This window comes from Monodelphis domestica, chromosome 8, assembly GCF_027887165.1.
Source record: "Monodelphis domestica isolate mMonDom1 chromosome 8, mMonDom1.pri, whole genome shotgun sequence".
Taxonomy (NCBI): domain Eukaryota; kingdom Metazoa; phylum Chordata; class Mammalia; order Didelphimorphia; family Didelphidae; genus Monodelphis; species Monodelphis domestica.
Window position 1 is genome coordinate 133,836,294 of NC_077234.1, and position 9,537 is coordinate 133,845,830.

The following is a 9,537-nucleotide window of genomic DNA, read 5'->3' on the forward strand; positions in this document are numbered from 1 at the left end:
GTCACCCTTTTATATGGAAGAGGCCCAAATTCAAAACTATCAATAAGCACATAAAAAGTGTTCTAAATCCGTCTTGATTAAATAAATGCAATTCAAAACAGCTCTGAGGTACCACCTCACACCTAGAAGATTGTCCAATAAGGTAACAAAGGAAAATGATAAATGTTGAAGGGGATGTAGCAAAATTGGGAAGCTAATACACTGCTGGTGGAGTTGTGAATTGGTCCAACCATTCTGGAAGGTAATTTGGAACTATGTGCAAAGAGCTTTTAAAAGAATGCTTGCCCTTTGATCCAGCTATACCACTGCTGGGCTCCCCAAAGAGATAAAAAAGAAAAATGTTTGTACAAAAATATTTATAGCCATGCTTTTTATAGTGGAAAAAAAATGGAAAATGAGGGGGTGTCCCTTGATTGGGGCATGTCTGAAAAAATTGTGGTATCTGATGGTGATGGAATATTATTGTGATGAAAGGAATAATGAACTGGGGGAATTCCAGAACCCCACGCCCAGGATCCAAGCTGCAGTCTCCAGCAAAACTCCCTAGAAGACTCTCCCCAGTTAAACTACTATCTCAAGAAGACAATCTCTTCAGACTATTTTCTCAAAGACCATCTGCTCTGAGGGAGTTCAGGTTTGCTTTTAAGGTGACTACTTGTCGCCTCCCCTCTTCACAGGGGCCAATCACAGTTTCCAAATTGTCTAGTATTGCCCAGGGGGCAATGTGTGTGGGATCGACTTCTTACCTTCTGAAGGTTAATTTCTCATAAAAAAGATTCATAGTTTTCTAATTGAACAGTTTCTGAGAGTGTGAATTTTTGTGTGAATTCTTAAAAGAATTCAGAAGTTCTGATTGATTGATTTAAAAAAAGGTTAGAGCTCTACAAGGATCTTCCTGGCTTCTCAGCTAGCACTAAGTAAGGTGTTCAATCTTTTGTTGATTCAATTTAAAAGGTAGACAAAGGAGAGTTAATATATCTTCAGTCTAAGGAGGTACTAAATAGGGTTACTTAAGTTAATGTTAACCAAAATGTCAATCCAACAAAGCAAAGAGAATAAAGGATTCCCTTTCACATTTCCCCATGATTAATCTCCCCAATGAACCATTTTACATAATCAGAAACTACAACAGTTAGAGAAATGAGGGAAATGAAAGAGAAAGAGAGAGCAAACCAATGTTAGATAGGCACACTGACAATTTTATGCAGAGCAAAAGGAGCAGAACCAGGAGAAAATTGTACACAGAGAATGATACATTATGACACAATTGAATGTAATGGACTTTTCTACTAGCAGCAAGGTAATAACCTAGGACAATACAGAGGAACTTAGGAGAAAGAATGATATCCACATTCAGAGAAAGAACTGTGAGAGCAGAAATGCAGAAGAAAAACATATGATCAATCATGTGGTTTGATGGGGATATGATTGGGGTTTGGTCTTTAAAATATCACTCTACTGCAAATATGAATAATATGGAAATAGGTTTTGAACAATAATGCATGCATAACCCAGTGGAATTGCTCTGGGAGGGGAAAGGGAAGAGAGGAGGTAAAAAATCATGAATCATGTAATCATGGGAAAATATTCAAAAATTCTAAATAAATAAAAAAAATTCTAAATAAATAAATTTATTTAAAAAAGAAAGAGGCCCAAATTGAAGTTCTGCCATTATTATCTTAAGCAAGTTCCTTTACTGGTCTTCATTTTCCAATCTGAAATATAAGGGAGAAAGTAGAAAGGAATATTGGACTAGAAAGTCTCTAAGGTCCTTTCTATCTAAAAGCTTATGAATTTGTAATATTTGGAAACATGCCGTATATTGGATAACCTTTTAAAGTTCCTTCCCATTCAAGGATTATCAAATATTACCTATATAAAATACATCTAAATTCTTATGTAGTTGCCTCTTAGTGATGCATGATGGAAGTGTTGGTAGAGGTATTTTTCCTCCTCTGACTTAAGAGCAAGTACAATATCCTCCAACTGTCTACTAAGCTAGAATTCCATGAATATGCTAAAGAGTACTCTACATTAATCAGGTGTACCCTTCTTGTCAAACTAGAGGTATAATGACATTGTAAGTTCTTGAGAGGCAGTGAGAGAGATGACTTTCCCACACAGGTTGGGCCCTCATGTGCACTTGTCCTAGGCAAGCCTGGGTCTAGGATGGGGTCATCTCTTGTTTGGGGATTCTTTCCTTTGGAACAGGACCTTCTGAGATGTTGAAATATAACTAACATATTTCTCCCTTCTAGATCACCCGAGCAGCTAGTTGGTATCCATTACTGAAAGTAGAGCAACAATGACAATAGCAGAGACAATAGTTAACCAACCAATAGAGAAAAAGTAGCTCTTAGAGAGAGGAAACCCTGGAAAGAAAGAGCCCATTCACATGGATCAGGCTAGGCTCAGTGGAGGTAAAGTAAAAAAAAAAATATGTAATGAGCATTTCTATTGCAAATATCCCAATCAGGCTTGAACACTAATCTCTCAAATAATTGTAACCATTCTATAACTCTTTATTTCTTAGCATTCCCCTTTCTATATGTAGGAATAAAACTGCGTGATACATACCTGCTTCATTTTTGCCCTCTCTACTGACCTTTTTGTTTCATATTTCCACCTTGGATTAGAATCAAAAATAAAATTGTTCATCAGTATAGATTTGAAATATTGGGACCTAGTCCCTCTTTTGAGAACACCTATGATTCATAAACCCAGCAGAAACCTTGAGTGTAGGTAAGGATCAGAAAGGTATTGGAAGTTACTCCCATGACATTAGCTTAATTATACCTGACTAGGCTCTGTCAGATTTCAGAGAATCTGGGATCTTATCAATTTGGTAGTTCACTTCATTGACTGAGATCGTAAGCCATTCATACTTACTCATACTATTTGGCTTTTATTCTCAACTTCCCAAAAGTTTGCCATATATGTTTATCCAACATTCCTTAGACATCATTAGAGTACAAGTGGAGAACTATGCCTTTCCACTTGTTTTTCCTCACCTTCTTCAGTGAATCAGTCCATCTTCTCTTCCTATCATATAATTCCTTGACATCAACTTAACTTCTGTTCTTCCAAGTTACTCCTTGATTCTATGTTGCAGTACCCTTGCAACTACCATGTAGCTCTCTGTTGCTCACTCTCTGATACTAATTTTTAATTCTTCAAAGCATTTGTGTTTGGTGACTATCATAGAGAAAAAAAACTAGTAGAATGTTGATTTAAGAAAGATAGGACTTTGCTTTTATGGGAATCTTGAGATGACTAAAAGAGCTTCTCATTTTCCTGCAGACAATTTAGCTTGCTTTCTTCCTCTTGTTCAACTCTGCACCCAACTCATTGTCTACTTTATGTTAGTCCTAGAGATATATACTGTTGGACAAGTTCAACATACAACATTTGCATGTTGTAATGTGGACAACAGACATTTTTTACTGATTGATTGTTCTTATGTGGGTATACAGGCCAAATTCCTTTAAAGGATTATAAATCATGTCCAGGATGCTCTGAAATCTTCTGGGATTTGCTAAAACATAGAACAGTTATCCACAAAAAGGAGCATCTAGAAGATGTCATAATTTTTGATTTGGAAATAGCACAGGAGCTCCACCATTTAAAGGGAATTTTTTGACAAATTCCTAACTCCTTGATATATTTCACTGGATATTTATGATTAGTCGATGAGTAATGTTATTTCCATTTTTAAATCTACCAAAGAATCTTAAATGATTTTGATATATCCAGGTGAGATATACCTTCTTGGAAAAAAAACTCTAAGATGTAATTTTGGCATTCCAAATCAAAACCTTTTCATATTCAACAAATAATAAGTATGTAAGAAATTTAATGGTTAGATAATCATTTTATGAAATTATGTGGTCACCAATATTTATTACATTTTGGGTCAGAAATTTATTCACAAATATTTACAAATAGAGAGGAAATAATCAAGAAGAGAAATGTGAGGGAGATAGCAAATTAAAGCTCTCAACCAGGAAGGCTGGTGGTGAGTAACCAGGTGGACTCCTCCAAGTTGGAAGCTTGACTCTTAGGAAACCAGGAAAGTAGTCAGCTTTTCACTCACCCAAAGAAGTAGACCAGGAGTAAGAATCTAAGTTGAAGCCAAGCTCCAAGCCCACGATCCAAGCCACAGTCTCCAGCAAGCTCTCTCAAAGACTCTCCCCAGGTAGAAGGATAAGTCCAGAAGACAACTTCTTCAGACAATCTTCTTCAAGACCCTCTCCCCAGACTGAGTTCAGGTCTTGCTTTTATGGTGCCTCCTTCTCTCTTCCCCTCTTCACAGGGGCCAACCACAGCTTCCAAATAGTCTAGCACTGCCCAGATGGCAGTGTTTATGGGAACCAGTTTTCACCTTTTGGAGGGGTGAATACTCATTGAAAGGGTTCAGTTTCTAAGGGTGTGAACTCTTAAAAGAATTCAAAAGTTTCTGACTGTTTGAGTTAGAAAAAAGGGTGGGACTCTCCAAGTATCTCCCTGGCTTCTCACCTAGCATTAAGATGGGTGTGAATTCACCAAGTAGTTTGTGAGCTCCTCCACCTAGTTTATGCTTGTGTTGATTCAATCAAAAGGTAGACAAAGGAGAGTTAATCCTGTCTTCAAAATCTAGTGAGGTACTTAAATTAGTGTTAACTCAGGATAAATAATAGAGTAAAGAATTTTCTTTCACAAGTGCAATGGGATCTTATATGGTATACAACTTCTAGTTAATTATAAAATAATAAATATGTGGTATATTATTAAGTACAATTTGTAAAAGCCTGCTTAGTGCACATTAATGCCTTGTGAGTGACTCTACAAAACTGCTCTGAGAGATTATTGAAATAAGGATCCCAGAATATATAAAGACTATATAAATTGTATATATACACATATGTACATATATTTAACAAAAAAACTCACTTATAATCTCTAAGCATTTAGCATAGTATTCTTCTGAGAATTCTTAAACTTTCTAATCCTGAATGTGTTTGTGAACAGACTATTGGACTGCTAGGCTACCTAAACAAATAATACCACAAACCACCTGATGGCTAGAGAATTAGGCCAGAGAAGGAAATAAAAAAGCTTCACTTCAGCTTGTTTCCTGTCTTTATTGTTTTATTTAGCCAAGTCTACTTTCTCTATAAACCCATTTGGGACTAGCATGCTAGGGACCAAGTACAGGCATCCCTCAGAGATACTGTGAATTTGGTTCCAGATTGCTGCAATAAAGTGAATTTTGCAATAAAGTGAGTAATATGAATTTTTTGGTTTCCCCGTGTATATAAAAGTTATGTTTATACTATCTGTAGTGTATTAAGTGCTCAATAGTATCATATTTAAAAGAATCAATGTATACACCTTAATTAAAATTTTTTTATTGCTAAAAAATGCTAAGTATCATCTGAGCCTACAGTGAGTTGTAATCTTTTTGCTGGTGGAGGGATTCATTTTGATTTGAAGCTGCTGTCTGACGAAAGGGGCAGTTGCTGAAGTCTGGGGTGGCTATAGAAATTTCTTAAAATAATACAAGGAAGTTTGTTGCCTCAATTGACTCTTCTCTTGAACACTCAGAGGTAACTAATGGGTTTTTAATTGGTCTGATATCAGTATTGTGGTGACTCAGGAAATAAGGTCTGAGGGGAAGGAGTGAGACAGGGGATTGGCCAGTTGGTGGAGCAGTCATAACACATACAACATTTATCAGTTAAGTTCACTGTCTTATATGGGCATGGTTCCTGATGCCCCTAGACAATTACAATGGTAACATCAAAGATCACTGATCACAAATCACAATAATAGACATAGTAATAAAGACAAAGTGTGAAATAATTCAAGAATTACCAAAATATGACAGAAAGATGAGGTGAGCACAGGTTATTGGGAAAATGGGTACCAATAGCTTGCTTGATACACAATTGCCACACCTACAATTTTTGAAAATATACTATTTGTGAAATGCAATAAAATGAGTTATGCCTACATGGTGTGTGCTTCATGTAAAAAATTGTTTGATATAAGAAATGTTCCAGATTTTTTTCCATTTTTCTTTTTTTGTTATTGTTTCAATCTTTCAATTTTCATTCTTTTTTAAAAAATTAAACTTATTTATTCACCTATTACATTAAAATACTCAGGTATCTCCTTTCTCCCCTCTCCCCATTAAAGTAGACATTATGTGCCAAAAAGACATACATTTATAAAACTATCTTGCTTTTTTCTATTTATCAGTTCTTTCTCCAGAGGTGGACATATGCAAATCATTCTTCAAAAACTATTTTTGCTCTATATAATGTTCTCTGTACATTTCATTCTTTATAATTTCATGTAGGTCTTTCCATTGTTCTTTTTTAATCTACCTATTCATTGTTTCTTATGGTGCAGTAGAATTCTATCACAATTATATTTTGCAGTTTATTACAAATAGCTTGATTTTGCTTAATTTTCTTTAAACTATTTTTGTTCACTACTTTTTCTATTTTACTATTTCTGCTTCATGAGACACTATTATTCCTAATCATTCATCAGGATTCTTTTGTAGTGTAAGATTAAAATTAAATATCCAAATACTCTAAGTATTTTTATAAGATTTTTTAATAATAACTCAAAGTAAAGGGAAGTAAAGTGAGAGAGAAAAAGAGCATCTTTCCAACCACATTAGCAGGGAAACAAAGACCCTGAGGGTGTGGTTTCAGAAACTTTTAACAACAAAAGGTAAGGACATATGAGTGGATGTAGAGGAAAAGAACTCTGGGAAATACTAAAGAAATTCTGGGGAATGTAGTCCTGGGGTACAAAATTCCAACTACACAATTCCCCCTGGGATCCGTTGGGAGACTAGTCACCCCCAATGGATCATGTAAACATAAACTAACTTAAAACTTTAACTAGAGATATATACAATAATTTGGGGATAAAGGGAAATAAAAGATAAAAAGAACAAAATCAATATTGGGTGCATTGACAAAAAACCAATTGGGGGCAGTTCCCTTTGGCATTAGAGTGTACATTCAAAATAAATGCAGTCAACCCCTAACAGTTCAAATCACCATATCCCAAAGTTCACTCTGGATCTTCTGGTGCAGTTTGTTCTTCAGGTTTCTTCAGGCCTCTATATGGCTGCCTTTTCCAAACAGTTCACTTTCTGGATTCTGAGAGGTAGCAAGTTTCTTATCCTAAAATTATTCTCAAAAGAATTTAAATTTTACATTATAGGATAATAATACAGTAGGACAAACAAGTTTTTATTTTCACCCACCATTGTTTTTGGCAGCCATCTCTTTCTAGTTGGTTAGTTACACGTTTGCTAAGGAGCTTTGTGAACTCTTTTTGTGTCCTTATTGTGGCAATTCACTGGTTAAATTTTTGAATAGAATTATTATGGACTTTTAATTATTAATTGCTTATTTAGAAATTTCAAGATTTGAGTCTGCAAAGTTCTACCCCCTCTTTACCATGGTGTAGCAACAAAGTAGGTTTTTAAAGGACTTTGGTGAACATATATATCACTGTTGCCTACTTGATGTCAATACTGAACTATTGAAAAATTTTTTTCTAGAGTTGGGTCAGTATTATATTCATTTGTTTTATAATATCAGCTTGTATAATTTAGCCATATGCATAGATATAACATTTGAGGAGAGTCTTCAAGGATCCATGCTGTTCAAGCAAATGTTTTCTTTCCTTTCTTTTTTCTCCCTTAAACTCCTAATGTCAATTCAAAGACAGAAGAGTGATAAAAGCGAGGCAATAGGGATTTAGTGTCTTTCCCACAGCCACATGGCTAGGAATTGTCTAAGGTCAGATTTGAACTCAGGAAATCCAGAATCCAGGCTTGCTACTCTATCCATATGCTGCTGAGCTAACACTTAAGAAAATGTGTTCTTAAAAATTAACACATTGGAATCTCATAATCTGTAAATGATCCTTTACACATCTAAAAGTATTCAGTCAACTATTGAAAACTACTTGCCACAGTTGGGCTTGCTCTTTTCTCACACATGGGAGAAACAAAGATCTGAAATACAGAATCATATTTAAAGATCAAGAGACTAACCTCAGAGGTTTCATTAACTCATTTTACAGATGAAGAAACTGAGGTCTAAGAGAGGGTATATCATTTACCTAAAGCTTTATTGGTAAAAAAAAAAAAAAAAGTGGTAGCTGAGATTTAAATGCAAACCCACATCCTCTTGACTCCAAACTTAATATTTTTATGATATATTAATATATAATTAATTTTAAGTTAATTAATAAACAACAAAATAAATATATCTAATTAATTTAAATAATTAAATGACTATGGTATTAATAACTTAGGAGTAATAGAATATTTATTCCCCTTATACTGCACTACTTCTCTTTTTTAAACCCTGATCTTTGATCTTATGATCAATTCTGTGTATTGGTTCCACAGAAGAACAGTGATAAGAACTAGGCAATGGGGGTTAAATGACTTACTTGCCCCGGGTCACACAGCTAGGAAGTGTCTGAGTTCCTATTTGAACCCTGGATCTTCTGTCTCTAGGCCTGGCTCCCACTTCAGTGAGCCACCTCATTGCCCCCACCACACTGCATTTAAAATGAAAAGGAAGGAATGTGGGGGGGGGGCAGGGGCGTAGGGGGTAGAATGGATGAAGGGGAGGCTCATGACAACAGGCACACATTTTAATAAGGTCCTCGTGAATAGAGAAATAATACAATTATAATATTCTTTTTCAAATGCCTTTTCAGCCCAGGAACTCAAGTGAGCTAGCGGCCTTAATGGGCCCCTCTTCCAGTTAGGCAACACTTTCCCTCTAACAAACAGGAAGCCATTTCCTACTATTTCAACATATGTATCTCTTCTTTTCAGCTCTGCCCCCAAATAAAGACTTTCATCCGGAGCTGGCATTCTTGTTCTGATGATTACAATAGCAAGGCGGAGAGGTGGGACTGAATCTGTTGTACAAACTAACAACCTAATGAAGATCTAAATTTGCTCGTTATCCCTTGAAACAGCAGTTAGGAGGTACAGAGGGGAAGGGATATTGTTGTTCTTTTGCTCACTCGGCAAGGAGAAGGAAGCAATTTAAATAAAATATCTGACAAATAAACTGGTGGGAATTTGTCAGAAGTGTGTTCGCTGGCTCTGCTGGAAGTCTGGAAGGAGGCTCGAGTGCTGGTAATGATGAGGGGCCCTTTGCACTCCACTGTGCTGCGTTCCGTTCGGGCTGGGTGTCAGCTGCTCTCCTCGCCTTCGCTTTGCAGTGTCAGTCCCTGTCCTGTAATGTTGGACGCTGGCCGTGCCCTCGGCAGACCAGGCTGCCCTCACGTGCAAAGCGGCCTCTGGAGGTGACATTCTACCAGCTCTTCCTATGTTTGGAATCGACGGTTTGAAAGCACACACTAGCCTATGTAATTTATGCCTGAGCCAATTATCCTCTTGCTCATGTGGCTGCTGCCGCTCTCCACCCCCATGGTACTGGAAATTAGGACCCCGACGTCCGAAGGCTGTCCTTTTTTTAGAGAATAACAAAGTGATTTCTA

The 9,537-nt window shown here is 36.4% G+C and overlaps 1 long non-coding RNA gene across 1 annotated transcript; it reads left to right on the plus strand.

Annotated features, from left to right (window-relative positions):
* Positions 1–2,241: 2,241 nt before the first annotated feature.
* Positions 2,242–9,178, plus strand: LOC130455830 (uncharacterized). The gene is made up of 3 exons (XR_008913998.1): positions 2,242–2,420; positions 5,136–5,258; positions 8,864–9,178. It is a non-coding gene; the product is annotated as an uncharacterized LOC130455830 (long non-coding RNA).
* The last annotated feature ends 359 nt before the right edge of the window (positions 9,179–9,537 follow it).